Source organism: Lycorma delicatula, chromosome 5 (assembly GCF_047948215.1).
Source record: "Lycorma delicatula isolate Av1 chromosome 5, ASM4794821v1, whole genome shotgun sequence".
Lineage (NCBI taxonomy): Eukaryota > Metazoa > Arthropoda > Insecta > Hemiptera > Fulgoridae > Lycorma > Lycorma delicatula.
In genome coordinates this window covers 1,325,361-1,332,500 of record NC_134459.1, presented here as the reverse complement: position 1 = coordinate 1,332,500, position 7,140 = coordinate 1,325,361, and the positions used below count along the sequence as shown (strand labels likewise).

General features: G+C 31.9%; 1 protein-coding gene across 4 annotated transcripts in view; it reads right to left on the bottom strand.

The window, feature by feature from the left end:
- LOC142324633 (uncharacterized) overlaps window positions 1-6,820 on the bottom strand; it is a 287,954-nt gene extending 281,134 nt beyond the window's left edge. For 3 of the 4 annotated variants that reach the window (XM_075365484.1, XM_075365486.1, XM_075365480.1), the window contains exon 1: window positions 6,632-6,817. The gene's annotated coding sequence lies outside the window, so the exon portion shown is untranslated. Of the gene's footprint in view, window positions 1-6,631 lie in introns of all 4 variants that reach the window. The other variant, XM_075365482.1, reaches the window with a different exon arrangement.
- Window positions 6,821-7,140: the final 320 nt, after the last annotated feature.

The window sequence follows — 7,140 nt, the reverse complement described above, 5'->3', positions numbered from 1 at the left end:
AATAACAACCCTTGTGAAAATGAAAACGAGCTTGCTATTTATTCGATTTAAAAAGGCTATAAGTTAAATAAATAAAAGATAACGGTTAAAAGAGATATTTAAACTGAATTTTTGGATTGTTCTACGTACAGCTATGGAAAATAAAAATTATTAGTTTCGATTTACATTACAATATATTTAGTAAAAGATTAAGATTTTTTTTTTGTTTGTGTATTAAAAAGCTTTCATCCTGAGAGAAAAAATTTCAACAAATTTATTTTTCTTATTTAAGGACAGATGGAAATACGTTTAATATTACAACTTGTTTTTATGTGTTTATATATCTATTTATCGGATATATTCTCGTAACTTGATTCGAAAAATGAAGTATTATTTTTAATGAAGTACAAATATTAAGAAAAAAAGGCTTTATAGTTTAACATGGAAACAAAATGTTTCATCGACGTACTGAAACTTAACTATTTTTTTTTTTTTTCAGTTTATATATTCAGAAACCGATTTTTTCTAAATGATTTATCGGTATTCTATTTTTTAAATCGTACATAAGTAGATATTTTATAAGTATTTTTATAAAAGAATAATTTGTTTTTAAAGGTATAAACGTTATAGCTGCAGAAAAAGAAGTCGCATCTGGACTTGAATTTCTGAAGCAAGCCCTGGAAAAGCTTTGTGTAATCTTTGCCGTATATCAATACCTTATGCCGGTGCGACGGCTAGTAATCTATCTCGTCATATTAAAGTTAAACGCCCGGGAATTGATATTTCAAGACAAAAAAATTCTTGTCCTTGTGATTATCGTATTTCAGAAACGCATTACGATTTAAATCTTACGTCTATTGCGATTTATTTTTTAAGAAAATATTCATAAATAATGAATATAATTTCCTTATGGCTTTTTTTTTAAATATAAAAACTTAATAATACGGCTCAAATTTTGCGTGTCTGGATTTTTGAAAATCTTTGTGTTTTATGACCAGCGGCGGCTCGCGTATAGGCACTGTGGACTGCAGCATTACCTGTTTTCGCTTAATATTATCGATAACATTTAATATAACGAGTCCTTTTTTCTTAAATTCTTTCTTTATACTTGTACAATATAAAATAATCCTTAAGCTTAATGTCAGTAGCCATCCCCCAGTTTATGAAAAAGATACGAAAATCTTTGTACGGAATTGTGCGCTTCACAGTTCCAGCGGCGTTGTGTTTAGCTGTTGTGCGCATGCGCACATAGGAAACTGCCAGGAAGAGAAAACACAGTCGCTCCCGCAGAGCCCACCCTGGCGTGCCGGCGGAAAATAGTTTTCTTTTACGCCACGTGTTTACGGAAACTTCCTTTTTCGTTCGCTTCTCTAATTCGATCATCTGCGGAAGGAATGCGAAAGTGTTTATTTGTCTTTTCAGTAGCGATCAGAAGACTGCTGAAAGCAAGGGCACTTTGATCGCCAAATCAGAAGGGCTAAAGAGAAGATAATTAGTAAAAACTAATAACGAATTTGTTTCTGCGTACATAGAAATTGAAATTAACCGCCGTTGGAGTAAAGTGTTTTTAAGCGGAGATTTTATCGCCTAATATTACTAAAAAAATATTATCTGTTGACATTTTATTATTTATTCGATTAAACCGAATAGGCCTTTTAAGCGTAATATGCTTAGAAACGGTGGGCCGTATTCTTGAATGTAATAAAGTGTAGAATTAGATTATTATCCTGCTTTCTGCTATCGATTCATTCTTGTTTTCGGTTCTTTTATTATACAGAAAACTTTAACCGCGGCCTTGAAAAGGCTAAGAAAATCAACTTCGTTAAATTTAGCTACGAACCGCTACCGTTCATGTCTGTTTCTAACCAAACGACACGATTTCAGCGATGAAGAATTCCAGAAACCGGGTATCTCTCGATCGGATGGACCGATTTGGATGAAATCGGCACGATGATTTTTTGTACGTGACGGCGATTAATTTGTCACGATAGGTGTAGGAGGCAAGGAGATGTGGACCTTAAGGTCCTATATCTCAAAATTTTATTCAAAGGGCAGAAATGTTTCCTAGCGAACATATTTTCCGGTATTATTCAATCCCCTATAAAGGGATAAAAATATCCTTTTTTCGGTTTCTCGCGCGGTTGGCGAAAGGACCTGTTGGTCTGCCTAAATTATATTTGAACTATATTTCGACGAAATAGACTTTTCCGTTATCGGTCTAGAAATGTTAATCGCTGAAATTACTTAATTTTTCATATTTACTTATAATTCTAACGTTACATATTTGTTAAACTGTTTACGCCGTATCAAAACAGTACATACTGAGAATATTATTAAGCGACGTCAGGAACTGGGCGGAGCGAAAGCACGGTAACACAGGCTACGAATTTACCCGGCTCCTGTCTGGACATAGATGTTTTCGGGAGTCGTCGCTCCTCGATCGCCCCCTGGGGACGCCTTCCGGTCATACGGATTCGGATAGTAGACTGCCTGTGTGATCATGCAGGGACTGTACATATCATATGGCTTAGATCCGGGCCCTGCAGGATAGGGGGGCAGGATTTTTAGCGGGGGAGAACCCCGCACTGCCATTAGTGCTGGCCTGACGGCGGCTGGCAGAGCTTTTTCCTCCCCCTGCGGAAATAGAAAAAAAAATGAATATTATTAAAAATACTGGTATCAACATTTTATTTTTATTAAATTTCAACTCTACCCGTATTCTATTTTCCCATTTTTGACAGCTGTTTTTAAACGCTGTACAGAGAAGTGAATACAGTATAAAAAATTAATGAAACTTATAGTAAAATCCAATATAAGTTACGTAAATTAGCGAGCGATTTAATAAATAAACCTCGAAAATGAGAAAACTATTTCACAAGAACACAATATTTTTTATACATTTGGTAAATATAAAAAGCATATAAATGCTGCATAATAAATATGTACAACTTTATCCCGGTTTCAAAATTGCCACAATAAACACTTAAATTACTTATATACGCTATTACTATCTCGTATCAGACATATATATATATATATAGGTTATCCACGTTAAAAATGTACATTTATTCCTACTGTGGAATTTTTAATCCCCATAATAATACTAGAAAGGCAACAATATTTTTAAGAAATTATATGCATAATAACTTTTAAAATACGAGTAATACATAATTTCTTATTTTTTACCGTATTTTACGATAATTTATTCAGTTAACGTAGTTTCTTAAAATTTTTGGAACTCTGCTTCAGATCGTGCTTAAAACATAATTAACGTTTCGTTACTTATTCCGTTATATTCAATAAACGGATGTAGAAATTTTAAACATTTTAAAAGATTTATTACGTTTTTTAACGGGATTTAAAAAACATTCGGTAGAATAAATCCATAATACATCCATAGATCGATTAACTCATTCCAATCAGGAAAAGGAAAGGTGGATATCGTTTTGATAATAACCGTAAATTAAAAGAAGATTTCCATCTTTGAGTTAGTGGCGTTTTTATTTCTGTAAACTACAGGTACGTAAAACTGATAGGCGACGGTCGTAAACGTATCAAACAAATATCACACCTTTATAAAACAATGCAAGCAAAACCGACATCAAAATCCGTTCAGCACGCAACACCCGGTCGGTTTACCGAAAACGATTTGGATGGATTTCAATTAAACAACAGATTTTTCTTTGAAATTACGAACGGTAACGTATTCCTTATAAAATTATGATCATTTCCGTCTTCATTTTCTCAATTTATCAACCATCGTGTCATATTAGTAAAGTTTTCATCGGTTTATTATCGTCTGCGAGTAAACAGTAATTTTATTTGCAATTATTTCTAAATTCGGAAAAAAAAATTAGGTTTGAATTACGGACAAAAGTAATAGGATAGCTGCCGTAATTACAATGAAGTTAAAGTTAAAATAGAAAGTAATTGTAATGTTTACAAGCCGTAATTTTAACGATAAATATTGTTCGAGCTGGTTGTAAGTAATAGTTTTGATGAAAAATGAGATATTATTTGTAAATTACCCGTCAAGATTGCGATTATTATTTTAAGATAGGTAAATCGGATTCATATTTTAAGTTTTTTTGTTATTTTTGCGTAATAAAATAAATGTTATATCCGTTGAAATGTTATTTTTTGAAAAATGCTTAGTAAATTTTTGGAAGGCGTAATTTCTTTTTTATCTATTTCAAGAAAAATTGCCCGTAATAACGAATAAATTTGAGCGGTGCAAAAAAGTAGATTTCTTTGCTTGCGAATTCCGAGTTTTTATAAAATGTTTATAGCGCCTTAGAAATTAAAGAAATCTGCATATCAAACGGAAATATTTATAAAACAATCGAACTTTATGTTTCAACCTGGCTCGGTTCTTTTAATCTTGGAGATGGCAGTAGAACGTATCTCATTAAATTTATTATTTTTATTTATGTTTTTTTAGTAAATTAACCGGAGGCAGGGGCAATTTTTTTTTTTTTTTACCTTTCTTCACCCCTTTTGAAAAATCGAAGTCTGTTGTTATTTATTCGCGTGAAAATTACACACATCAGAGAACCAATAGATTTACCGCTGAAAGAAAAATCTGAAAAATTATAAATACGGATTCTATTATTTATTATTAAAAAATGTTACGCGCTTTTTAAGTGTGTTAACATTTTCCGTTGAAAATACATTTTTTTAAAAATAATATAAACGTTCTTCTGGTAGCGAGTGATCTTTATTTAAATATTCTACATTACATTACACAATTAACGATTACTAAAATTACAAGCGATAACAAAATTCTAATAGATATTTCAGTAGTAATAATTTTTTTTTTCTTTTTAACAGGTGACAAATTAATTTTATCTAAATCTAATGTTTTTAAACTTATATAAAATTCTGTGCGTCGAGACTAATCAAAACTTAGTTCATTATATAATTTTGGATGCCCGCGATTTTTATCGCATACTGTGGGTTATTTATTTATATAATTTTACCGTTATTAGGATCGATAAGATATATTCCTTAAAGTGTTTTAGTTATTTTTTACTTATAATTTACAACTTTTATTTTTACGTAAAAGGAAGTATTGTAATCGCGAATAATTTCGGTTTTCAGATTTCAACGGAAATATCCATTTTCACTTGTTTTTGCGTGACGTCTGTACATATGTATGTGCGTACGTAATTACCTCGCGTAGCTCAAAAACGATTGGCCGTAGAATGTTGGAATTTTGGATTTAAAACTGTTGTAAAACATCTAGTTGTGCACCTCCCCTTTTGATTACAATCGGATGAACCAAAAGCGTCCAAAAAAAAGCCAATATTTAAAAAAATTGGATTTTGGACTTTTTCTTAACTGCAGTAATAAGCTCTGATCGAGAGGTTTTCTACGATATATCGTAAGCGGTACTTGTTTTCATCGGTTCCAGAGTTATAGCCCCCAATAAAATTTTAATTAATGAAAGAAAGCGACCCCACGCACTCGTGGGTAAGATTACCCTTTGCGGGCCCAGTTAAGGGTTAAATTAAAAAGTTGATTATATATTTAATAATGTGTACATCACGCGAATTTATTTTATTTGTTTTTCCGATTTACATTTAAATTACGGGTTCGTTTATTAACTTCATGTAGTTTTTAACTCTTAAGTAATTAACCGTTTAAAACAATATCTTTTTCACGTGTAAAGAAGGATATATTTTAGGTAAGAGGGCCGTATTAAAACCACGTGTTTTCGCGTCCCTCAGTTTTCTGTTTTTATTAAATATTTATTAATTAAATATTTACTCGATTAGTATTAGGACATAGAGTATATTTCTGTGAACATTTTCAAATGATTTGATCAATTTTAGGACGATTCTGTGATTTATTGTAGAATTTTACGGTTTTTAATTTTAATATTCATTTTTAATAGCCATTTAAATGTTTATAATAAATGACGTATAGCTACTTCGATGACGCCATCTTTCTCGTTAAGTGTGTGTGTGTGTGTGTGTGCTGCCAGGCCAGCTGCGCTTCCCTACTCTGTTGCTATTGGTGCAGAGGGGACACGTGATGCGCCATGCTGCTCTGCGCATCTCAGTCACTGCTATGTAGTTAGTGCAAGAATTATATAAAAATAAAAAACCTAGACTTTAACGTAATATCTGTTAGAATTACTACTATTCCAGGAATACGCTTGCATATGCTAAATACTAACTCCTCCTTCACCCAAAAATACCCGGGAGCTGCTGATTACAATACAATACATAAATACGAGCCTTATAAAAATTTAATTCGCTAACGTCTAAAAATCTGGATTCCTGCAACTCTTTCTTGCGTAAAGTAGTGGGTTATTTCTATATAAAATTTTACTATTATTGGGGTCGATAAGATAGGTTCCTATTCCTTAAAGTCTTTTCGTTATCGTTTCCTGATGGTCTGATCGGGTAGCGGTTACGTAAGATAAAAGGAAAACATAATAAATCGCTTAAACGCTATTTAAAGTTTGTTAAATTTATAATTATATACCAGAATCGCAAGAAGAGTTTACGCGTCAACTATAATAAAGGAAAACAATACGGTAAATAACATTTACGCTACAAGAACAGAAGACTAAACAGAAAATATTACACTCTGCATCGAATACAATTACATTCGCAAATACAAAAATAATAAAATCTAATTTTACCTTTTTTTATTATATTCCGGCAATCCAGAAACAGCCGCGAACCGTAAGTAAGAATTAAATAAAATATTTATATAACGTAAATCTTGTAAAGAGCTTAGCGCAATGATTTATCGATAACAAAACATTTACACTGCACAACCGACGCTTACGTACTCACGAACACAAATGCTCGATAGATTGGTAACATCGTCTTCCCCACCCATATTATTATTAACAATAATCTTGCGTGTGTAATTCGTTGGTAAGTTCACATTTGTTGACAAATTCTAGCCGGTATTGCGAAATCGACAAAACTGCTGTCTGCGACGTGTGTCCTTGACCACAAAATCTAATAATTTTTATTTTTTCCTTTTGCGGCACACTTGACAAAAAATACTGCATCTCTGTTATATCCGTTTAATTAAATTTTCATTAACATCTAAAGAAACATATTTACAATTCTTATTTGTATCGCTAGATTAAATAATAAAATCTTCACAATTTATTTCTCGATCGATATTATTTCAAAT